Below are 26351 nucleotides of genomic sequence, written 5' to 3'. Positions count from 1 at the left end.
TATCCATCGGATCCCGACAAACACAACATATAGTATTACAGATAGATGATCTTGATCATGTTAGGCAGCTCACAAGATCCAACAATGAAGCACATGAGGAGAAGACGACCATCTAGCTACTGCTATGGACCCATAGTCCAGGGGTAAACTACTCACTCATCACTCCGGAGGCGATCATGGCGATGAAGAGTCCTCCGGGAGATGAATCCCCTCTCCGGCAGGGTGCCGAAGGCGATCTCCTGAATCCCCCGAGATGGGATTCGCGGCGGCGGCGTCTCCGGAAGGTTTTCCGTATCGTGGCTCTCGGTGCTCGGGGGTTTCGCGACGGAGGCTATAAGTAGGCGAAAGGGCGGGTCAAGAGGCGGCACGAGGGGCCCGGGGGCAGGCCGGCGCGGCCGGGGCCCGGGCCGCGCCGCCTGTCACCTGGCCACCTCGTGGCCCCACTTCGACTCTCCTTCGGTCTTCCGGAAGCTCCGTGCAAAAATAGGACCCCGGGCGGTGATTTCGTCCAATTCCGAGAATATTTCCTTACTAGGATTTCGAAACCAAAAACAGCTAGAAACAAAGAATCGGCTCTTCGACATCTTGTTAATAGGTTAGTTCCATAAAATGCGTAAATACGACATATAATGTGCATAAAACATGTAGGTATCATCAATAAAGTAGCATGGAACATAAGAAATTATTGATACGTTGGAGACGTATCAATGACATTCCACCGAGAGGGCCTAGAGTATATCTATCCGTCATTAGGATGGACAAATCCCACTATTGATCCATATGCCTCAACTCACACTTTCCAAATACTTAATCCCATCTTTATAACCACCCATTTACGCAATGGCGTTTGATGTAATCAAAGTACCCTTCCGGTGTAAGTGATTTACATGATCTCTTGGTCGAAGGACTAAGGCAACTATGTATCGAAAGCTTATAGCAAATTGAACTTAATGACTTGATCTTATGCTACGCTCATTTGGGTGTGTGTCCATTATATCATTCAATTAATGACATAACCTTGTTATTAATAACATCCAACGTTCATGATCACGAAACCATGATCATCCATTAATCAACAAGCTAGTTATACAAGAGGCTTACTAGGGACTCCTTGTTGTTTACATAACACACATGTATCAATGTTTCGGTTAATACAATTATAGCATGGTATGTAAACATTTATCATAAACACAAAGATATTGTAATAACCACTTTATTATTGCCTCTTGGGCATATCTCCAACGAGTCTCCCACTTGCACTAGAGTCAATAATCTAGATTACATTGTAAGGTACCTAACACCCATGGCATTCCGGTGTTGGTCATGCTTTGCCCTAGGGAGAGCTTTAGTCAACGGATCCGCAACATTCGGATCCGTGTGTACTTTGCAAATCTCTACTTCACCATCTTCGATGTACTCGCGAATCGAATGAAAACGCAGCTTGATATGTTTTAGCTTCTTGTGTGACCTTGGTTCCTTTGCATTGGCGATGGCACCCGTGTTGTCACAATAAATGACTAGCGGGTCCAATGCACTAGGAACCACACCAAGCTCAACAATGAACCTCTACATCCATACCGCTTCCGATGAAGCCTCTGAAGCCGCTATATATTCAGATTATGTTGAAGATTTCGCCACCGTGCACTGCTTGGAACTGCTCCAGCTTACCGCCGCACCATTCAATATAAACACGTACCCAGACTGAGACTTAGAGTCATCAGGATCGGTGTTCCAACTTGCATCGGTGTAACTGGTTACAACGAGCTCTTGGTCACCGCCATAACAAAGAAACATATCCTTAGTCCTTTTCAAGTACTTCAGGATATTCTTGACCGCTGTCCAGTGTTCCCTTCCTGGATCACTTTGATATCTGCTGGTCAAACTAACAACATGTGCGATATCTGGTCTAGTACACAGCATGGCGTACATGATAGAGCCTACTGCCGAAGCATAGGGGATCTTGCTCGTCCTCTCTCTTTCATCTGCCGTAGCTGGACCTTGAGTCTTACTCAAGACCTTACCTGGCAACATAGGCAAGGACCCTTTATTGCTTTCATCCATTCTAAACTTCTTTAGAATCTTGTCCAGGTATGTACTCGTGAAAGGCCTATTAGGCGTCTTGATCTATCTCTATAAATCTTGATGCCTAAAATGTATGTCTGCTTCACCAAGGTCTTTCATTGAAAAAGACTTATTCAAATAACCTTTAACGCTGCTTAATAGTTCTATATCATTCCCAATCAATAATATGTCATCTACATATAATATCGGGAAAGCTACGTAGCTCCCACTCACTTTCTTGTAAATACAGGCCTCACCATGAGTCTGTATAAAACCGAAATCTTTGATCACTCTATCAAAGCGTAGGTTCCAACTTCGGGATGCTTGCTTCGGTCCATGCATAAATGGAACGCTGAAGTTTGCATACCTTGTCAACATTTTTAGGATCGACAAAACCTTTGGGTTGTACCATATACAACTCTTCCTCAATATCTCCATTAAGGAACACCGTTTTGACATCCATCTGCCAAATCTCATAATCGAAAAATGCAGCTATTGCTAACAAAATCCTCACAGACTTTAGCTTCGCTATAGGTGAGAAAGTATCATCGTAGTCAACTCCTTGAATTTGTCGGAACCCCTTTGCGACAAGTCGAGCTTTATAGACAGTAATATTACCATCAGCATCTGTTTTTCTCTTGAAGATCCATTTATTCTCGACAGCCTTGCGGCTATCAGGTAAGTCTACCAAAGTCCATACTTTATTATCATACATGGATCCCATTTTGGATTTCATGGCTTCTTGTCATTTGTTGGAATCTGGGCTCATCATTGCTTCTTCATACGTCGCAGGGTCTTCATCATTGTCGTCCACAATCATGAAATTTAGACAGGGATCATACCAATCAGGAGTGGTACGTTCCCTCGTCGATCTGCGAGGTTCAGTAGCTTCCTCGTTCGAAGTTTCATGATCATCATCATTTGCTTCCTCTCCTATCGGTGCAGGATGCGCAGGAACTTCTTCCGGCACTACGCTACTCTGATCTATGAGAGAAGGTTCATTAACCTCATCGAGTTCTACTTTTCTTCCAGTCACTTCTTTAGTGAGAAAATCCTTCTCAAAAAAGGATCCGTTCTTGGCAACAAAGATTTTGCCTTCGGATCTGTGATAGAAAGTATACCCAATAGTTTCTTTAGGGTATCCTATGAAGACGCATTTCTCCGCTTTGGGTTCTAGCTTGTCAGGTTGTAACTTTTTTACATAAGCTTCGCAACCCCAAACTTTAAGGAACGACAGCTTAGGTTTTTCCCCAAACCATAATTCATACGGTGTCGTTTCAACGGATTTAGATGGTGCCCTATTTAAAGTGAATGTGGCTGTCTCTAATGCATAACCCCAAAACGATAATGGCAAATCGGTAAGAGACATCATAGAACGAACCATATCTAAGAGAGTTCGATTACGACGTTCGGACACACCATTGCGTTGTGGTGTTCCCGGCGGTGTCAACTGTGAAAGTATTCCGCATTTCTTTAAATGCATGCCAAACTCATAACTCAGATATTCGCCTCCGCGATCAGAACGTAGAAACTTAATCTTCTTGTTACGTTGATTTTCTACTTCACTTTGGAATTCCTTGAACTTCTCAAAAGTCTCGGACTTATGTTTCATAAAGTAAATATATCCATATCTACTCAAATCATCCGTGAAGGTTAGAACATAACGATAACCACCGCGCGATGCTACACTCATTAGTCCGCACACATCGGTATGTATGATTTCCAGTAAGTCTGCAGCTCGCTCCATTGTACCAGAGAATGGAGTCTTAGTCATTTTTCCCATTAGACATGCCTCGCATCTGTCAAGTGACTCAAAGTCAAGTGACTCAAGAAGTCCATCGGAATGGAGTTTCTTCATGCGCTTCACTCCAATATGACCAAGACGACAGATGCCACATATAAGTAGAATTATCATTCAATTTAATTCGCTTAGCATCAATGTTATGAACATGTGTATCACTACTATCGAGATTTAACAAGAATAAACCATTCATCTCGGGTGCATGGCCATAAAAGACATTACTCATATAAATCGAACAACCATTATTCTCGGACTTAAACGAATAACTGTCTTGCATCAAACAAGATCCGGATATAATGTTCATGCTCAACGCAGTACCAAATAACAATTATTAAGGTTTAAAACTAATCCCGAAGGTAGATGTAGGGGGAGCGTGCCGACGGCGATCACATCGACTTTGGATCCATTTCCAACGCGCATCGTCACCTCGTCCCTCGCCAGGCTTCGTTTATTCCGCAGTTCCTGATTCGAGTTACAAATGTGAGCAACCGAACCAGTATCAAATATCCAGGCACTACTACGAGAACCAGTAAGATAGACATCAATAACATGTATATCAGATATATCTTTCTTCTTGACGTGGCCGTTCTTCAGATCGGACAAGTATTTGGAGCAATTACGCTTCTAGTGCCCCTTCCCCTGGCAGTAGTAACACACAGTCTCAGGCTTAGGACCAGTCTTAGGCTTCTCAGGAGGCGCTGCAACTTTCTTGCCGCCCTTCTTAAAGTTGCCCTTGTTAGGCTTGCCCTGCTTCTTGAAACTGGTGGTCTTGTTGACCATCAACACTTGATTCTCCTTCTTTATCTCTACTTCAGCAGATTTCAGCATGGAAAAGAGTTCAGGTAAATCTTTATTCATGTTCTGCATGTTGTAGTTCATCACGAAGTTCTTGTAACTTGGTGGCGGTGATTGAAGGACACGATGAATACCCAAATTTGGTTAGGGATCATCATCCCCATGTCACTGAGCTTCTTCGCATGTCCGGACATGGCGAACATGTGCTCACTAACATAGCTGCCCTCTTCCATCATGCAGCTAAAGAACTGTTTCGAGGCCTCATAGCTCTCCACGGCCGCATGAGTTTCAAAGATAAGTTTGAGCTCACGCATCATATCACAAGGGTCGTGGTGTTCAAAACGCTTTTGCAGCTCTGCCTCTAAGCTGCATAGGATGGCACACTGAACTTCGGAGTATCGAGTTACCCGAGTCTCATAAACATTCTTTATGTCCTCGGATACTGCAGGAGGTGGTGGGGGACTTAGCGGTGCATCGAGCACATATTGCAAGGCTTCCACCGAGTGAGGAAAATCCTCACATGACTGGAACCAATCGGTGAAGTTGCTACCATTTCCCTTAAGCTTTTCTTTCTCTAGGAACTGGTTAAAATTGATGGAGGGGGCGCCATGATCTACAACATATTTGCAAAGAGTTTAGACTAAGTTTATGATAAAATGAGTTCAATTTTAATTCTTAAATTAACTAGGTGAACTCCCACTCAAAACAACATCCCTCGCATTGTCTTAGTGATTACACGAACCAAATCCACTACACCAAGTCCGATCTTCACGAGAAAAGATGTAGCTTCAAAGGCGAACACTCAAAGTGTTCATCATATCATTCATATGACTCATGCTCTACCTTTCGGTATCCCGTGTTCCGAGACCATGTCTGTACATGCTAGGCTCGTCAAGGCAACCTTAGTATCCGCGTGTGCAAATCCGGCTTGCACCCGTTGTATGCACATGTAGAGTCTATCACACCCGATCATCACGAGATGCTTCGAAACGACAAGTCTTAGCAACGGTGCATACTAAGGATGAACACTTCATTATCTTGATATTTAGTGAGAGGGATCATCTTATAATGCTACCGTAGCGATCTAAGCAAAATAAGATGCATAAAAGGATTAACATCACATGCAATTCATAATGTGTGATATGATATGGCCTTTCTTCTTGTGCTTTTGATCTCCATCTCCAAAGCACGGACATGATCTCCATCATCACCAGCATGACGTCAAGGTCAGTGGCGCCGCTTCATGGTTGTCCATCACTTATAACTACTATAACAACTACTTGAAATAAAGCTATTACATGATGAATAGACACGCAGGTCTTTAACAAAAATTAAAGACAACCATTAGGCTCCTGCCGGTTGCCATAATGCAATAATGAACATCTCATACATCAAATATAATCATCATCACATCATGGCCATATCACATCACCAAACCCTGCAAAAACAAGTTAGACGCCTCTAATTTGGTTTGCATATTTTACGTGGTTTAGGGTTTTCGAGTAAGATCCTATCTACCTACGAACATGAACCACAACGATGATACTAGTGTTGACAATAGAAAGTGCAAATTGTAATCTTTACTATGGTGGGAGAGACAGACACCCGCAAAGCCACTTATGCAATACAAGTTGCATGTCAAGCGTGGAGCAAGTCTCATGAGACGCGGTCATGTAAAGTTAGCCCGGGCCGCTTCATCCCACCATCCCGCAAGATGCAAAGTACACAAACTAAAGCAACAAAAGCATCACCTCCCACAAAACCATTGTGTTCTACTCGTGCAACAGATCTATGCATAGACGTGGCTCTGATACCACTGATGGGGTTCGTTGCATAGAAAACAAAAAATTTCCTACCGGTAGACGAATAAAACCAACAGATCTAATCTATGGAACACCCAAGATCTAATCTACAAGATCTAAGCACGAGATGAAGATGAGACTAACCCTCGAAGATTCCAAAGCCTACGAGATTAATCTCGTTGTTGGTGTAGACGATCATCCCCGGTGCTGCAATCCGGCAGCACTTCCGTACTCGATCGCGCGTACGGTGTCGATGAAGTTCCTTCCTCTCCCGTTCCAGCGGGCAGCGGAGGTGTGGTAGATCTCCTCCAAGTTCCAGCAGCACGACGGCATGGTGGTCGAGGTGGAGGAAGAAAAGCTGTAGGGATTCGCCTAAGCCGGAGCAGCGTATGGTGGAGGAGAGAGGCGGCCAGAGGAGGGGCAATAATTGGGTGTGGTGGCCGGCCACCCCCTCCCCTCTTTATATAGGGTGCCAGTCGGCTGGGGTGGCCCCCCTTCCCATATAGGGTTAGGGGGGCAGCGGCCAAAGGGGGGAGAGGGATTTCCCCTCCCCCAAGTTGATCCCCCCCTAGGGAAACCCTAGGGGGTTGGCCGGCCTGGGCCTTGGGGGGCATGTGCCCCTGGCCCATTAGGCCAGGGAGCATCCCCTCGGCCCATGCTAGGCCTCCTAGGTCGTGGGCCCCATGGTGGACCCCTCCGGAACCTTCTAGAACCTTCCAGTCAACCACCGGAAAAATCCCGAACATTTCCAAAATCCAGAAATCAACTTCCCTTATATGAATCTTATTCTCCGGACTATTTCGAACCTCCTCGTGACATCCTGGATCACATCCAAGACTCCGAACAAACTTCGTCTCCATACCATATTCATCTACTTATGCAACATCGAACCTTAAGCGCGTCACCCTACGGTTCGCGAACTATGCAGACATGGTCGAGACTCCTCTCCGAGCAATAACCAATAGCGAGATCTGGAGATCCATAATGGCTCCCACATATTCAACGATGACTTAGTGATCGATTGAACCATTTACATACGATGTCGATTCCCTTTGTCTCGCGATATTTTACTTGTCCGAGGTTCGATCATCGGTATCTCCATACCTTGTTCAACCTCGTTACCGACAAGTACTCTTTACTCGTACCGTGGTATGTGATCTCTTATGAACCATTCATATGCTTCCAAGCTAATCAGATGACGTTCCACCGAGAGGGCCCAGAGTATATCTATCAGTCATTAGGATGGACAAATCCCACTATTGATCCATATGCCTCAACTCACACTTTCCAAATACTTAATCCCATCTTTATAACCACCCATTTACGCAATGGCGTTTGATGTAATCAAAGTACCCTTCCGGTGTAAGTGATTTACATGATCTCATGGTCGAAGGACTAAGGCAACTATGTATCGAAAGCTTATAGCAAATTGAACTTAATGACTTGATCTTATGCTACGCTCATTTGGGTGTGTGTCCATTATATCATTCAACTAATGACATAACCTTGTTATTAATAACATCCAATGTTCATGATCACGAAACCATGATCATCCATTAATCAACAAGCTAGTTATACAAGAGGCTTACTAGGGGCTCCTTGTTGTTTACATAACACACATGTATCAATGTTTCGGTTAATACAATTATAGCATGGTATGTAAACATTTATCATAAACACAAAGATATTATAATAACCACTTTATTATTGCCACTTGGGCATATCTCCAACAATAATGAGTACAACACAATCTGAATATATAATATCCCCACCAAATAATAAAAAAGTACCAATCGCGAGCATGCAATAGCATTAAAAACAATATCCGGGGTTCAATTCAACACAAACTATGAGGAGGATGATGTTGATATCGTAGATGGAGATGGTGGTGATGCTGGTGCTGTTGGAGATGTTGATGGAGATGCCTTCTCCCAAGCCAAGGAGGAGTGGGGATGTCAATGGCATCGATTTCCCCTTCACCAGAGGCACCGGTGCATCAGGATCTGCCCTGTCCCGGAGTAGGATAGGACTTTCGCCTTCGTTGCCGCCTCAATAAATCTCGGGGAAATATGTCTTAGGTTTTTAGGCGAAACAGAGTTTCTGGTATAAAGGGGCCCCGAGGCGACGCTCGAGGAGCGAACGGACTTGGGTGGCGCGCCCTATATGTTGGGGTGCGCCACTTGGTGACGTTCGCACCTCGTAGCCCCTCTCGTGTGGTTCTTTCGCTCACGGCCTTTCTTCGGGTGAAAAACTGATCAGGTATTTTCCCCTTCATTTTTAGCGATCCAGGAATTCCTAAAACAAATAAAATATGAAAAGGGAGGTTTTATGCCTCCGAGGAATTAAATACCAATGAAGGGGACTTTGTAGGAAAGTCCCATAAATCGTCTAAAAATACATAAATAACAATGTATGAAGGCAAATAACAATGAAAACTAATCCTATATGTAGCAATAATGATGATGCAAAATGCACGTATCAACTCCCCCAAGCTTAAAACTTTGCTCGTCCTCGAGCAAATAAGCGAATAGATCATATCATATATGAATGAGCTTACAGTCGATAAAATAAATATGAGCATTTCATCATCTACTTATGCATATTCAATTGTAAAGAAATATTTCTGAACCAACAATCATACAAACATGAACTTCATAATAGAAACTCTAGCAATTACCTCTTACTGTTTGAACAAGATCAGCTATTATTGCATGTTGGACAATTGAACAATGCTTCATGTGTGTCTATAAGTATAGATCACTTCTATGCTTGGCCTTTTACCAGTTTGTTATTATTTTACTCTTCCTTTGCACTGAAGATAAACTCTCATACAACAACTAGCTAGTTACAAGAAGAGGATTTTTTAAATGACAAGAAGAGCATGAAGTTTGATGTTCATCAAACACTTTGCCTTTTCCTTTATATGATCAGTTAATAGTCTTGCCCCTTAGTAACCAATATAAACCTTATGCATGGATCTTTCAATCATGTCATATGCTTTACATCCACCTTTGTCTTTCACTTTCCATGGCTAACCAAATCCTCGGATGCCGGCCTTTTCTTTCACAAACTTGTTGGAGGATATGTATTGAAATACCCATGGCATCAATTTACCCGTTGATTACCAAGTAGCACAAGAATATCTTATACTTCCTTGTCATCTCCTCTTCCTAACTATTTGTTCTCCAATACCACATCTCCAACACAACTTCAAGGTACTTTTGTTTTTCTTATAATGCTTAGTACTGCTTGCTGAATATTTCCTTTGTTGCAAGCCATACTTACAAAATTCAATGCATGTCCGACATGTTCAAGTTAATTGAGTTAAATATAAGATGTGATTGAAATTTCTAAATATGACGAACACATCTGCATGAGTGTTACCCATAAATCTTCATACAAAATAATCATGGATGACACCATACTTCAAATTTCATTAAAAACCACTTTACCAAAGATAGATCATAATGCTCTAAGAGCTCTCCAAACTATAAGAGACTTGATACTACTCGATGAAAGCAAAACCAAACTAAGATGACGAACTAAAAACAATATGATAAACTGAAAAGCATAAAAGCTTTGATATAACTCCCCCAAGCTTGAGTGTCGATGAAGGTCTTTAGGTAATTCTTCTCATAATCTCCTCATCGGTGGCACTTCTTATGATTGTCAAGGATGCATGCAACCTTTGATTGGCTTCAAATTGTACCATCCATTTGGTCTTGTACCAGTTGACTTTCTCCTCCAGCCTTTCAATGGTCTCCATGCAGGCTGCAGAACTGGTCTCCATGTTCCTGATGTACTTGACGTTCACCGCCTATTCATAATCCTGCAACAACTTGACATGGTGACGAGAGACAAAGGAGTGCTTCTCTTCATTAGCAATTTCCTGATGAAGAAGATCAATTGATACGTCGTAAACATATCTATAATTTTTTATGCATCATGCTTGTTTTACACCAATTTATATATGTTTTGCTTACACTTGGTTGCACTTTTATACATTTTCCGGCACTAACCTATTGACAAGACGCCACAGTATCAGTTCCCTGTTTTTTGTTGTTTTTGTATTTCATAAAAGTAGTACAAGAAATATTCTCGGAATTGGACGAAACAAAATCCAAAGTCAATATTTTACCGTAACAAAGACTGAGTCCAGAGGGGAGTCGAGGGGGGGAGCAGGGCGGCCACACCTGGCCTAGGCGCGGCCTGGCCCTGGCCCGCGCCTAGGGGTGGTGTGGGCCACCCCGGCCTCCACCGAACTCGCCCTTCTGCCTATATAAAGCTCCCGACACAAAATCCTAAATCAATCAGCCTCCGCCCACGAAAAGTTCCGTAGCTCCGCCGCCGTCGCATACAAGATCTAGGGGATATAAGTCTCTGTTCCGGCACCCTGCCGGGACGGGGAATTGCCCCCGGAGCCATCTCCATCGACTGCACCGCCATCTCCATCGCCGTTGCTGACTCCCGTGATGATGAGGGAGTAGTTCTCCCCCGGGGCTGAGGGATCTACCGGTAGCTATGTGGTTTATCTCTCTCTCCCATGGTGTGATATTTATGTGATCATGAGTTGGTAATCTAGATGTCCTTATGCTATTCAAGTGGATTTTACTTATGTGATTGATGTCTACGGGTGCTTCTATTCTTGTAGACAGTGTTGGGCCTCCAAGAGCAGAGGTTTGTAGAACAACAGCAAGTTTTCCCTTAAGTGGATCACCCAAGGTTTATCGAACTCAGGGAGGAAGAGGTCAAAGATATCCCTCTCAAGCAACCCTGCAATCACAAAGCAAGAAGTCTCTTGTGTCCCCAACACACCTAATACACTTGTCAGATGTATAGGTGCACTAGTTCGGCGAAGAGATAGTAAAACACAGGTGGTATAGATGGTGGTAATATTGCAGAAAGTAAAGATGCAGTAAAACGATAAACAAGCGGCGCCGTGAAAATAGCTTGCTGGCGTGGGAAGCAATTCTTTGTGATGGAAACAAGGCCTAGGGATCATACTTTCACTAGTGGACACTCTCAACATTGATCGCATAATAAATAACTCTTTCTCATATGTGCTACATATACTCTTGTTTGATAATGAACACCATTCGTTGCGTAGGATTACACGAACCCTCAATGCGGAGTTAACAAGCTCCACAACATTCGATATTCATGTTTAAGTAACCTTAGAGTATAATAGATCTTTGCAAAATAGACCAAGTACTAACATAGCATGCACACTCGTCACCATCACACTATGAAGGAGGCATAGATCACATCAATACTATCATAGCGATAATCAACTCCATAACCTACAAGAGATTATGATCATAATCTACGACAAGAACTACACAATGCACACACTGTCACCATTACATCATGCGAGGAGGAATAGACTACTTTAATAACATCACATGAGTAGCACATAGATAAATAGTGATACAAAACACATTGCAATCATAAAGGGATATAAATAAGCACTTCACTATGCCATTCATAACGTTGAATAAGTATTCTGTGAAATATAGCCTAAGAGACCCACACGGTGCACACACTTGTCACCTTTACACACGTGGGACAAGGAGTCTCCTGGAGATCACATAAGTAAAACCCACTTGACTAGCATAATGACATCTAGATTACAAGCATCATCATATGAATCTCAATCATGTAAAGCAGCTCATGAGATTATTGTATTGAAGTACATAGGAGAGAGATGAACCACATAGCTACCGGTACAGCCCAGAGCCTCGATGGAGAACTACTCCTCCTCATGGGAGCGACGGCGGTGATGAAGATGGCGGTGGAGATGGCAGCGGTGTCGATGGAGAAGCCTTCCGGGGGCACTTCCCCGTCCCGGCGGCGTGCCGGAACAGAGACTCCTGTCCCCCAGATCTTGGCTTCACGATGGCGGCGGCTCTGGAACTTTTCTCGTACCGTGGCTTATTCGTCTCGGGTTTTAGGTTAGGGACCTTTATATAGGCGAAGAGGCGGAGTCGGAGGGCTGACGAGGCGACGACACACTAGGGGGGCGCGGGCCCAGCCCTGGCCGCGCCGCCCTATCATCTGGGCCCACCAGGGCCCCTCTGGTGGCTCTCGGGTGTTCTAGAAGCTTCGTGGAAAAATAGGATGCTGGGCATTGATTTCGTCCGATTCCGAGAATATTTCCTTACTAGGATTTCTGAACCAAAAACAGCGAAAACAGGAACTGGCCCTTCGGCATCTCGTCAATAGGTTAGTTCCGGAAAACGCATAATAATGACATATAATGTGTATAAAACATGTAGGTATCATCAATAAAGTAGCATGGAACATAAGAAATTATAGATACGTTTGAGACGTATCAGTGATCTCCGGAGACTCCTTGTCCCACGTGTGTAAAGGTGATAGTGTGTGCACCGTGTGGGTCTCTTAGGCTATATTTCACAGAATACTTGTTCACTGAATTATGATTTGAGTTGGATGTCTCTATGAAATTGTGGTATGTTAGTGCCTCCTATGAATGCTCAAAGTGACAGCGTGGGGTGTTCATTAGTACTTGGGAATACATCTTTAAGGTTTGCTTTTGCAACCCTTCGCGGTGAATTAGTGTCCGTTATCCAACCGGAGAGTAGTTCAGAGTAGCATAGTGAAGTGCTTATATTTATATTCCTTTATGATATCATTGTTGAGAGTGACCACTAGTGAAAGTATGATCCCTAGGCCATGTTTCCAAACATCGAATCACCGTTTATTTACTGTTTTACTGCATGTTTACTTGCTACCATACTTATTTCAGATTGTTATTGCCACTCATATTCATCCATATCACTTGCATTTTACTATCTCTTCGCCGAACTAGTGCACCTATACAACTGAAAAGTGTATTGGGTGTGTTGGGGACAGAAGAGACTTCTTGTATCGTAATTGCAGAGTTGCTTGAGAGGGATATCTTTGACCTCTACCTCCCTGAGTTCGATAAACCTTGGGTGATCCACTTAAGGAAAACTTGTTGATGTTCTACAAACCTCTGCACTTGGAGGCCCAACATGTTGTTATCACCGGATTTTGGCCAAATCAGGAGATGGGCCGTAAGTGAAGATGGGCTTGAAGGACATACACGTGAAGCATCTTTGAAGCGGCCTTGCGCGAAGAGTTTGGGCTTGATTGCCCGTGTATACGTAATATAGTAGATCGCATTGTAGTTTAGATTAAAAGATAGAGTTTAACTCGTGCACGGTTAGGTGCACGTCCAAATTAGAAAGTCCCTTGGACTATAAATATGTATCTAGGGTTATCGGAAAAGGAGGACAATCACGTTCACAACAAACACAAATCAGGCGCATCGCCACCCCTTCTTTCGAGGGTTTCTCCCGGGTAAGCATCATGCTGCCTAGATCGCATCTTGCGATCTAGGCAGCACAACGTGTATTCGTTTACCTTGTGTTGCTCGTACTGAAGCATTGTTGATGGCGAGTAGCACTATTTATCGTAGATGTTTTGGGGCTTGCATAGATGCTTTTTTTTGCATATATCTGCTTAGTTATGCCGTCCCTCAACATCTAGCTGCCCTTACACCTATCTAGGTGTAAGGGCAGCATCTTGCTTGTTCGTGACTTAGTAGATCCGATCTGTTATAGTTGCTCCTTGTCGTCAAGGATTAGTTTAATATCTGTATGGTTAGGCCCTGCAAACGGGTTGAATGATCCGGTAGTGCGTTAGGTATGGTTTGTTAGCCCTAAGAGGGATGTTCCGGGAATTAACGTAATGTTGGTTTTTAGGCCTCTTTTAGGGTTAGTTTTCCGTTATCTTTCGTGTCTATTAGGCTCAATGATGTCTACGGGTGCTTCTATTCTTGTAGACAGTGTTGGGCCTCCAAGAGCAGAGGTTTGTAGAACAGCAGCAAGTTTCCCTTAAGTGGATCACCCAAGGTTTATCGAACTCGGGGAGGAAGAGGTCAAAGATATCCCTCTCAAGCAACCCTGCAACCACAAAGCAAGAAGTCTCTTGTGTCCCCAACACACCTAATACACTTGTCAGATGTATAGGTGCACTAGTTCGGCGAAGAGATAGTGAAATACAAGTAGTATGGATGTATATGAGTGGTAATAGCAATCTGAATAAAATATGGCAGCAAGTAAACATGTAGTAGAACAGTAAATAAACGGTGTTTGCAGTATTGGAAAACAAGGCCTAGGGATCATACTTTCACTAGTGGCAACTCTCAACATTGATCGCATATTAAATAACTCTTTCTCATATGTGCTACATACACTCTTTTGTTGGATGACAAACACCAGTCGTTGTGTAGGGCTACGAGAGCACCTCAATGCCGGAGTTAACAAGCTCCACAACATTCGACATTCATATTCAAGTAACCTTAGAGCATAATAGATCATTGCAAAATAAACCAAGAACTAACATAGTGCACACACTGTCCACATTACACTATGAAGGAGGAATAGATCACATCAATACTATCATAATGATAATTAACTCCACCATCCACAAGAGATCATGATCATAGCCTACGACAAGAACCACAAGGTGCACACACTAGCACCTTTACACCATGCAGGAGGAATAGACTACTTTAATAACATCACATGAGTATCACATAACTAGTAGCGATACAAAGCTCATCATATGGATCTCAATCATGTAAAGCAACTCATGAGATCATTGTATTGGAGTACAGAGAGAGAGATTAACCACATAGCTACGGTAGAGCCCTCAGCCTCAGTGGGAGAATTACCCCTCCTCATCATGGGAGCAGCGATGGCGGTGAAGATGGCGGTGGAGATGGCTTCCGGGGGCAATTCCCCGTCCCGGCGGCGTGCCGGAACAGAGACTTCTGTCCCCCGAATCTTGATTTCGCGATGGCGGCGGCTCTGGAAGGTTTTCTCGGGTTTCGTCAAACGTAATAGGGTTTTCATGACGAAGGCTTTAAATAGGCGGAAGGGCAGCCTCGGAGGGGGCCTGGGGCCACCACACCATAGGGCGGCGCGGCCCCCTCGGCTGCGCCGAGGGTGTGGTGTGGGCCCCCGGTGGCTTCCCTTTGGCGGCTCTCGGGTGTTCGGATGGTTCGGGAAAAATAGGAACCCGGGCGTTGATTTCGTCCGATTCCGAGAATATTTCGTTACTAGGATTTACGAAACCAAAAACAGCGATAGAACGAGAACCGGCACTTCGGCATCTTGTTAGTAGGTTAGTTCCGGAAAATGCACGAATATGACATAAAGTGTGCATAAAACATGTAGATATCATCAATAATGTGGCATGGAACATAAGAAATTATCGATACGTCGGAGACGTATCAGCATCCCCAAGCTTAGTTCCGCTCGTCCTGAAGCAGGTAAAATGATAACAAATATAATTTCTTAAGTGACATGCCGTCATAAACTTGATCATATTGTAAACATATGTAATGAATGCAGCGATCAAAACAATGGTAATGACATGAGTAAACAACTGAATCATAAAGCAATGACTTTTCATGAATAGCACTTTCAAGACAGGCATCAATAAGTCTTGCATAAGAGTTAACTCATAAAGCAATAAATCAAAGTAAAGGTATTGAAGCAACACAATGGAAGATTAAGTTTCAGCGGTTGCTTTCAACTTGTAACATGTATATCTCATGGATAGTTGTCAATGCAAAGTAATATAATAAGTGCAATATGCAAGTATGTAGGAATCAATGCACAGTTCACACAAGTGTTTGCTTCTTGAGGTGGAGAGAGATAGGTAAACTGACTCAACAATAAAAGTAGAAGAATTGCCCTTCGCAGAGGGAAGCATTGATTTCTATATTTGTGCTAGAGCTTTGATTTTGAAAACATCAAGAGAGTATAAAAGTAAAGTTTTGAGAGGTGTTTGTTGTTGTCAACGAATGGTAGTGGGCACTCTAACCCCCTTGCCAGACAAACCTTCAAAGAGCGGCTCCCATTTTATTTTATTTTTGGGTGGCACTCCTTCCAACCTTTCTTTCACAAACCATGGCTAACCGAATCCTCGGGTGCCTGCCAACAATCTCATACCATGAAGGAGTGCCTTTTTATTTTAGTTTTATTATGATGACACTCCTCCCCACCTTTGCTTTCTCAAGCCATGGCTAACCGAATCCTTCGGGTGCCAGTCCAACAATCACATACCATGGAGGAGTGTATATTTTTGTTAATTAATTTGGGACTCGAGAATCCCATTGCCAGCTCTTTTTGCAAAGTTATTGGATAAGCGGATGAAGCCACTAGTCCATTGGTGAAAGTTGCCCAACAAGATTGAAAGATAAACACCACATACTTCCTCATGAGCTATAAAACATTGACACAAATAAGAGGTAATAACTTTTGAATTGTTTAAAGGTAGCACTCAAGCAATTTACTTTGGAATGGCGGAGAAATACCATGTAGTAGGTAAGTATGGTGGACACAAATGGCATAGTGGTTGGCTCAAGGGTTTGGATGCATGAGAAGTATTCCCTCTCGATACAAGGTTTAGGCTAGCAAGGTTTATTGAAACATACACAAGGATGAACCGGTGCAGCAAAACTCACATAAAAGACATATTGTAAACATTATAAGACTCTACACCGTCTTCCTTGTTGTTCAAAACTCAATACTAGAAATTATCTAGACCTTAGAGAGACCAATTATGCAAACCAAATTTTAGCAAGCTCTATGTATTTCTTCATTAATGGGTGCAAAGTATATGATGCAAGAGCTTAAACATGAGCACAACAATTGCCAAGTATCACATTATCTAATACATTTTACCAATTACTACATGTAGCATTTTTCCAATTCCAACCATATAACAATTTAACGAAGAGGAAACTTCGCCATGAATATTATGAGCTAAGAACACATGTGTTCATACGAACCAGCGGAGCGTGTCTCTCTCCCACACAAGGATGAACTTATTCAGAGAACTAAGATAACAAAACAAAAACAAAAATAAAAGCACACAGACGCTCCAAGTAAAGTACATAAGATGTGACCGAATAAAAATATAGTTTCAAGAGAAGGAACTTGATACTTTGTCGATGAAGAAGGGGATGCCTTGGGCATCCCCAAGCTTAGATGCTTGAGTCTTCTTTAAATATGCAGGGGTGAACCACGGGGCATCCCCAAGCTTAGAGCTTTCACTCCTCTTGATCATAGTATATCATACTCCTCTCTTGACCCTTGAAAACTTCCTTCACACCAAACTTCAAGCAAACTCATTAGAGGGTTAGTGCATAATCAAAAATTCACATGTTCAGAGGTGACACAATCATTCTTAACACTTCTGGACATTGCACAAAACTTCTGAAAGTTAATGGAACAAAGAAACTCATTCAACTTAACAAAAGCGGCAATGCGAAATAAAAGGCAGAATCTGTCAAAAACAGAACAGTCCGTAAAGACGAATTTTAAAATGTCACCAGACTTGCTCAAACGGAAAAACTCAAAACTAATGAAAGTTGCGTAGATATCTGAGGATCACGCTCGTAAATTGGCAGATTTTTTCGAATTTTCTACAGAGACTTGTGCCTGAATTCGTGATAGACAGCAATGCTGTTTCTGCGCAGCGATCCCAAATATAACATCAACTTTAACATAGAAACTTTACTTGGCACAAAAACATGATAAAGAGAGGTTGCTACAGTAGTAAACAACTTCCAAGACTCAACAAAACAAAAATTGCTGTAGTAAAAAAAACACATGGGTTATCTCCCAAGAAGTTCTTTCTTTATAGCCATTAAGATGGGCTCAGCAGTTTTAATGATGCATTCGCAAGAAATAGTATTTGAAGCAAAAGAGAGCATCAAGAGGCAAATTCAAAACACATTTAAGTCTAGCATGCTTCCTATGCATAGGAATCTTGTAAATAAACAAGTTCATGAAGAGCAAAGTAACAAGCATAGGAAGATAAAACAAGTGTAGCTTCAAAAATTTCAAGCACATAGAGAGGTGTTTTAGTAACATGAAATTTTTTACAACCATATTTTCCTCTCTCATAATAACTTTCAGTAGCAACATGAGCAAACTCAACAATATAACTATCACATAAAGCATTCTTATCATGAGTCTCATGCATAAAATTATTACTCCCCACATAGGCATAATCAATTTTATTAGTTGTAGTGGGAGCAAATTCAACAAAGTAGCTATCATTATTATTCTCATCATCAAATATAGGAGGCATAGTATCATCAAAGTAAATTTTCTCCTCAATGCTTGGGGGACTAAAAATATCATGCTCATCAAAGCCAGCTTCCCCAAGCTTAGAATTTTCCATAGCATTAGCAACAATAGTGTTCAAAGCATTCATATTAATATGTTCCATGGGTTTTTTAATTTTCGCATCAAACCATCCATGTCTTAAATCAGGAAATAGAATAAGAAGCTCATTGTTGTCCATTATGCCTAACTAGTGTAAACAAGAAACCAAATGTCGCAATTGCGTAGTCTAAAGGAAATAGCTTCGAGTACTTACAACGGCGCCGGAAAATAGCTTAGTAGCCGAGATCCGGAGTGTGAGTACCTTTTACCTTTCCTCCTCGGCAACGGCGCCAGAAAAGTGCTTGATGTCTACGGGTGCTTCTATTCTTGTAGACAGAGTTGGGCCTCCAAGAGCGAGAGGTTTGTAGAACTGCAGACAAGTTTCTCTTAAGTGGATCACCCAAGGTTTATCGAACTCGGGGAGGAAGAGGTCAAAGATATCCCTCTCAAGCAACCCCGCAACCACAAAGCAAGAAGTCTCTTGTGTCCCCAACACACCTAATACACTTGTCAGATGTATAGGTGCACTAGTTCGGCGAAGAGATAGTGAAATACAAGTAGTATGGATGTATATGAGTGGTAATAGCAATCTGAATAAAATATGGCAGCAAGTAAACATGCAGTAGAACAGTAAATAAACGGTGTTTGCAGTATTGGAAACAAGGCCTAGGGATCATACTTTCACTAGTGGCAACTCTCAACATTGATCGCATATTAAATAACTCTTTCTCATATGTGCTACATACACTCTTTTGTTGGATGACAAACACCAGTCGTTGTGTAGGGCTACGAGAGCACCTCAATGCCGGAGTTAACAAGCTCCACAACATTCGACATTCATATTCAAGTAACCTTAGAGCATAATAGATCATTGCAAAATAAACCAAGAACTAACATAGTGCACACACTGTCCACATTACACTATGAAGGAGGAATAGATCACATCAATACTATCATAATGATAATTAACTCCACCATCCACAAGAGATCATGATCATAGCCTACGACAAGAACCACAAGGTGCACACACTAGCACCTTTACACCATGCAGGAGGAATAGACTACTTTAATAACATCACATGAGTAGCGCATAACTAGTAGCGATACAAAGCTCATCATATGGATCTCAATCATGTAAAGCAGCTCATGAGATCATTGTATTGGAGTACAGAGAGAGATTAACCACATAGCTACGGTAGAGCCCTCAGCCCCAGGGAGAATTACTCCCTCCTCATCATGGGAGCAGCGATGGCGGTGAAGATGGCGGTGGAGATGGCTTCCGGGGCAATTCCCCGTCCCGGCGGCGTGCCGGAACAGAGACTTCTGTCCCCCGAATCTTGATTTCGCGATGGCGGCGGCTCTGGAAGGTTTTCTCGGGTTTCGTCAAACGTAATAGGGTTTTCGTGACGGAGGCTTTAAATAGGCGGAAGGGCAGCCTCGGAGGGGGCCTGGGGCCACCACACCATAGGGCGGTGCGGCCCCCCTCTGGCCGCGCCAGGGTGTGGTGTGGGCCCCCCAGGGCTTCCCTCTGGCGGCTCTCGGGTGTTCTGGATGGTTCCGGGAAAAATAGGAACCTGGGCGTTGATTTCGTCCGATTCCGAGAATATTTCGTTACTAGGATTTCGAAACCAAAAACAGCAGGAAAACGGAACTGGCACTTCGGCATCTTGTTAATAGGTTAGTTCCAGAAAATGCACGAATATGACATAAAGTGTGCATAAAACATGTAGATATCATCAATAATGTGGCATGGAACATAAGAAATTATCGATACGTCGGAGACGTATCACTCAACTACGCGTAGGATGTTCCGATCATATGGTGAAAACCCTAAACTGTCGTAGATTGGTTTAGCTTTGTTGTGATCAAGCAGGATCCCCATGTCATTGAAAATCCAACATGAACCATGGGGCGATCGGCTCTTTGAGCCGATCCACGGTGGCAACCTCGAGAGCCGATAGGGCTCGTATTTAATGTTTACGTGTCCGCCATGCGAGGAACTAATCGAAGCAATCCACACCTTCCCGGCCGGGTATAGGTCGGGTGGCACGCCCTTGCGGCCGCCAGGTCATGTGCCGGAGCATTTGCGGGACGACGTCGAGGGACCAGGGCCCGCTGCCGCCTTGGAAGCCTCCCCGCTCTTCGTGTTGCTTAACCACCGCTCGCCGGTGGGCTTTGGCAGCAACACATTTCGGCACGCCCGGTGGGACATCGGGACAATCTTCCGCAACAACCATGTCGTCATCTGCACCTCAGATTGCGGGAGAACCAGTCAAGTATGAGGATCTGCCTCCTGAGCATAAGAAGAGATACGATGAGCTCAAGGCCATCCTAGAAGCCGATCTCATCGGCGCTTTTGAGAAAACCCGTTCGCACGGGATCAAGTTCAAAGGGTTCCAACCCGAAGGCGCGCTGGATGGACTAGATCTATCTCTCCCTTCGGACGAACGTACCGCAGCCCCGCGACGGGAAGTCAACTATGCCGTTGCTCACTCTCTTCATCGGCATGCCGAGAGCTTGGTGAATACTCCGGAGCGTGTCGCGCTCAATGTGGTGCAAGAAGTCACGAAGCACAAGTACTCTCCGTCGGGTCCTGCTCTAGGAACTCACCAAGGGGAGGTACCGCTCTACACAAGGCCACCACCGCAACACACGTTTGCGGCTCCACAGCGAGCAAGGTTCACCGGCGTACGTTGTCTACAAGACCGGAGGTGATCCTGGCGACTACCAATTCCTCGTATGAGCCGCCCAAGGAGATTCCACATGGATACGTGTGCACATACGTGCCGGATCGCAACGACTCGGATGACCCAGGTTACGAGCAGGAAGGATCGCCACGGCAGAGGAGTCGCTGGAGCAGGAAGCAGTTCTGGAGCGGATGCTGAGAAACAGGCGTGGCTAACTAAATATGCCACCAGTACAAGTTATGAACGATCAGCTTCTGCAGCTCCTACGGTGGATGAGATCACCGCCATCATGAGAGACAAGTTCGGCATACTGCCGAAGAAGAGGATGATCGGCTATTCCAAGCCGTATCCCAACGACTACGACCTGATCCCGCTGCCACCTAAGTATCGGCTCCCTGACTTCACAAAATTTAGTGGATCAGAAGGAACCAGCTCGATCGAGCACGTGAGCCGATACTTGGCACAGTTGGGCATGGTCTCAGCTTCGGATGAGCTACGCGTGAGGTTCTTCTCGCAGTCTCTCACGGGTCCAGCCTTTGGGTGGTACACCTCGTTGCTACCAAACTCGGTTCGGACGTGGAAGCAGCTGGAAGAGCAATTCCATGAACAATACCATTCAGAAACCACGGAAGCTAGCCTTGCCGATCTGACTCAAGTTCGGCAGAGACGAGGAGAGACGGTATCTGAATACATCCAGAGGTTCAGGACCGCCAGGAACCGATGTTATTCGGTTTGCCTAACTGAGAAGGAAGCAGTCGAGATGGCAATAGCAGGATTATCAGCGCCGCTCAAAGATGTGACCTTCCAAGCGGAGTACAGTTCACTGGCGCACATGGTTCAGAAGTTGACAGCATATGAACAGCGCCATCCAGAATTGTACCAGGACAAGTACAAGCGCGTCGCCCTGATCGAGACGGACGAAGATGAAGACTCTGCAGGAGATCGGGAGGTCGCCGTAGCCGAGTGGACTCGGGGGGGGGCAAAACCCGTGTCCCGCAAGTGGGTGAAACAACCGGGGCTCGCGAAGGGGTTCGACTTCGATTTGAGCAAAACGGAGCAGATTTTTGATTTGCTGCTGAAGGAGAAACAGCTGAAGTTACCCGAAGGTCACAAAATCCCCACGCCACAAGAGATGAACGGCAAGCCATACTGCAAATGGCATCACACGTTCACCCATACCACCAACGACTGCAAAGTTCTGCACGGACAGATCCAGATGGCAATAGAACAAGGCCGATTGCTATTCGGTCAGTTTGCCATGAGAGTTGACACGCAGCCGTTTCCGGAAGTCAACATGGTCGATCTCAGCCAGTGCATAGGACGCGAGCCAGGTTTCTCGTTTGGTATCAATATGGCAGGGCTTGCAGATCGCCATGGAGATGATAAGCCAGAGAGTAGTCACTCTCGTGGCAAGGATAAGAAGGAGGCCGATCCACTCGACCGGCCCCAGCATGATGACAGACGGTATTTAACTGAGAAAGAGGTGATAAGCGTCCGGTATCAACGGCCACTCTCCGCACATCTTCTCAACAAGTATGAGCAGCAGTACGACCGACGTCGGCGCTACGACGAAGATGATGATAGATATCGTCGGTCTGATGCAGACAACAGGAAATACCGTCGACACGAAGGGTATGAGCGTCACGCTAGAAGGAGGTCAAGAGAGCGAGAGGACGTGGATAGGCATCGGAACTGTCCTTTCTTCAAACATTGCCTGGGACTCAGGAATGAGCCGATTGCCTACAATCGAGAACCGCCTGAATGCAGACAGAAGAGGAGGGGAACAAATGAAGTTTCAGTGTTCGAGCGACTAGGACCTCTCCCACCTCAGAACAAACAAGCTGAGTCATCTCAAGATGAAGACTTCGACGAGTCAAAAGAAGAAGATAGATATCACCGACCAAGGTGGTGTCCTGATGGGCTCAACCACTCCCAAAAGCGCAGAGTGCAGCGGCTAAGGAACTTGGAAGAAGCCGAGGCGCAGTACCTGTACACGTTGAGGAAAGCACGGCCCGATCTCGGCCGTGAAAATTCAGCAAACGCCGGAGACGCAGGCTCGCCCACTAAAGAAAGTGTGGCGACCCAAGCAGACAAAAGCCGATGCAGGAGGCATCGGCCGATACAAACATGGTGTTCGTTCTCCGTCGCAGTTTTGTGCTCCGAGAGATGAGGAGGTATCAGTGGCACAGTTTGATTGTGCCACGACCAGTTATCTTTGAGAAGCCAAAAGAAAAGAGCTACAGGCATCTCAAGGCCCTATACCTGAAGGGTTATATCAATGGGCAGCCTATTAGCAAGATGCTGGTTGACACGGGAGCAGCAGTCAACATAATGCCGTACTCCATGTTACGACGTTTGGGACGTTCTACTGAAGATCTGATCAAGACCAACGTCACGCTAAGCGATTTCAACGGCCAACCGTCATAAGCCAAGGGTGTTTTGAACGTGGACTTAACTGTCGGCCGAAAGACCATCCCCACGTCCTTCTTCATCGTCGACATGCATCATACAATGGGATGGAGATGAAGTGGAGGTTGTTCATGCAGATGATTCAGTCGATATCTCTTTGGCTGCCATGAACATCTGGGAAGCAAACGACCAAGAGCCGCTCTCTGGAATCAATCTGGACGACTGTGAGCGCATCGAAGCTACAAAAAACGGGGTGAGGATGGTCTTATCCACTGGCCTGACAGAGTAGCAAGATCCGAGTCTACGGACGTACGTGGCGAGGCCGATCCCTGCGATCGGCCCCAAAAAATAAAAAGCAAGGATTTCACCTCAAGTAAGCCACATAGCTATATCAGAGTACCAAGAAGTTGTAAACCCTCGTTCAACATTGCAATGGGAAAGGAGGCCGATTCTAGCAATCGGCCACAATTAGCCTCAACCTACCTTGTGCCTGTGTTCATCATTGATTCGGCAGGCAATGGAAAGCTGAGATATGGGTTTGCAGCAGCTGATGGACAGATCGACACTGGTCCTGGGGATAAGCCACGACCAACATTTATCAGCAGATAGTCGGATCAACAACTGCAAAGGAAGCCGATTCCAGCAATCGGCTAAAATCAGTCTCACCACATTTGCTAGTTGCCGTGTTTTTAACATGGTGATTTGTGAGACAAGCTTGAATTGGCTAGAAAGCCGATATCTTCAATCATTTGAAGGATTCGGCTCGGGGGGCATACACACAGAGAAGGTACAAGACCATGAAGTATGTACCCAGGGGAGCCAATTCATGAGTCGATCGGCTAATAAAAAATCGAAAATACAAAAAAATTCAGCACAGCCGATGCTTGGACACCGACTCAAGGATAAACAGCCGATGGAATTACAGAGTTTAAGCTCGATGAAGGAGCATACTTCTCCTAGAGCCATGGGAACAGCCGATGACGATACAATCGGCTGTGGCGTTTCGGTCTGGGGTTTGGCCAAGCCGTAACCTGGTCAATGTCGCCGTTAATATGGAGGGCATCAGAGCTTTATCAGTATCCCCACTAGAAGTTCCTTGTCCAGATGGCGCCCTGTTGTGATGAGCTAGAAGGATAGCAAAGTCAGGGCTGGTCTTATCTGGAAAACCGATGGTGGCCCATCCGGCTGGTTTCGCGTAGCAGTGCCCTCAGAGGAGCCCGAGCTTGAGCCTCGTCGACTTGACTGCGTCTCCTCTCTGGGATTATCTTCATAAAGGTCTCCAAGAGCAGGATTAATGGCTAGCATGTTACTGAAGCCTAGAGGGACTCTTCCCTTTCAAAGTTCCTGGTGGCAACCTGTTTTCTTGTTGTTCTCACCCTGGCTGAGGCTCGGGGGGCAGTGGACTTAAAGATCCATGACCAGTTTCATGACCCTGTTTGGGGAAGCGTACCAGTTGAGAAGAAGCAGGGAAGGATCATTAGTAAAACTGCCAAGGGCCGTCGTCATCGGCAAGTTGCCTGACCAGAAGGGGACCAAATTTTCAAAATTTTCAGGCGGTTGCTTGGAAGTTTGTTCAATGTTGTCCTGGTGTTTTGGAATGGTTAAGGTTTGCCGATTTTAGAATCGGAATTGGGGCAAGGGTTGCGGGTTATTATTTGAAGGATAACTGAATTTACCCGTCTCGCGAGTTTATCCAGGAAGGCTGATGTGTTGCCATCGTCTCATTAAGGCGTTGACCACCTTTGACAATCAGAAAATGGCAAAGTCTGAACTCCGATGATTGGAAATTGAATTGGAAGAATCTATTCATCTTCATTGATTAAAAAGGGGATTTCTTGCAAGGAAAAAGCTGATTGCTCAACAAAAGGGGAACAAATTGCTACTGCTAGTCTTATGCTAGTAAATCCCTACTCTAAGGGTTGTTGCCGTCTTCGCCGTCGCTGGGGTAGCTACCGTCATTGCTACTGTCGACGAATTCCTCGTCGCTGCTACTGTGACCTTCAGCGGAGGTTTCTTCCTCTTCATCATCGGCCTCCTCATCGGACCAGGCCCAGCCACGGATGCGCTTTGGCGGCGGTTCATCGGAGGAGGTATCGTCCTCTGGTTCCTTCTTCGTGTCGGAGGAGATGTCTTTGTCTTCATCGTCCTCGTCTTCTTCTTCTTCTTCTTTGGTGGAGGAGGTGAATTTACCCCGGAAGGGAGGGTCGTCGTCGTCACTCTCCGCCTCCAGTTCTCCGTCGATCAGGAATCGGAGGTCATCTTCCCCGTCAGTCAGGGGCATGTCGCCATCCGACCAGACGAGGTCCTCGGGTCGACCCTCTGGTACGAAGTCGAAGTCGAACTCTTGCTCGTCCCAATGCTTGGGAGCGCGCCTATTGTACGCTTCCATCTGGCTGACCTCTGGCTCCAGCTCACTCGAGGAAAAGGATTGGGAGGAGGAAGAGGAAGACATGGTTACAGTGGAGGAGGATTTTTTGGCCGATGGCTGGTTTGGAGCAGGGGGAAGAAGAGGTGAATTGTTCGATGCGGTTAAATAAAACAAGACATAGTGGAGATTTAATGC

Source organism: Lolium rigidum, chromosome 6 (assembly GCF_022539505.1).
Source record: "Lolium rigidum isolate FL_2022 chromosome 6, APGP_CSIRO_Lrig_0.1, whole genome shotgun sequence".
NCBI lineage: Eukaryota > Viridiplantae > Streptophyta > Magnoliopsida > Poales > Poaceae > Lolium > Lolium rigidum.
The sequence above is the reverse complement of the archived record's forward strand: the minus strand, read 5'-3'. Positions refer to the sequence as shown.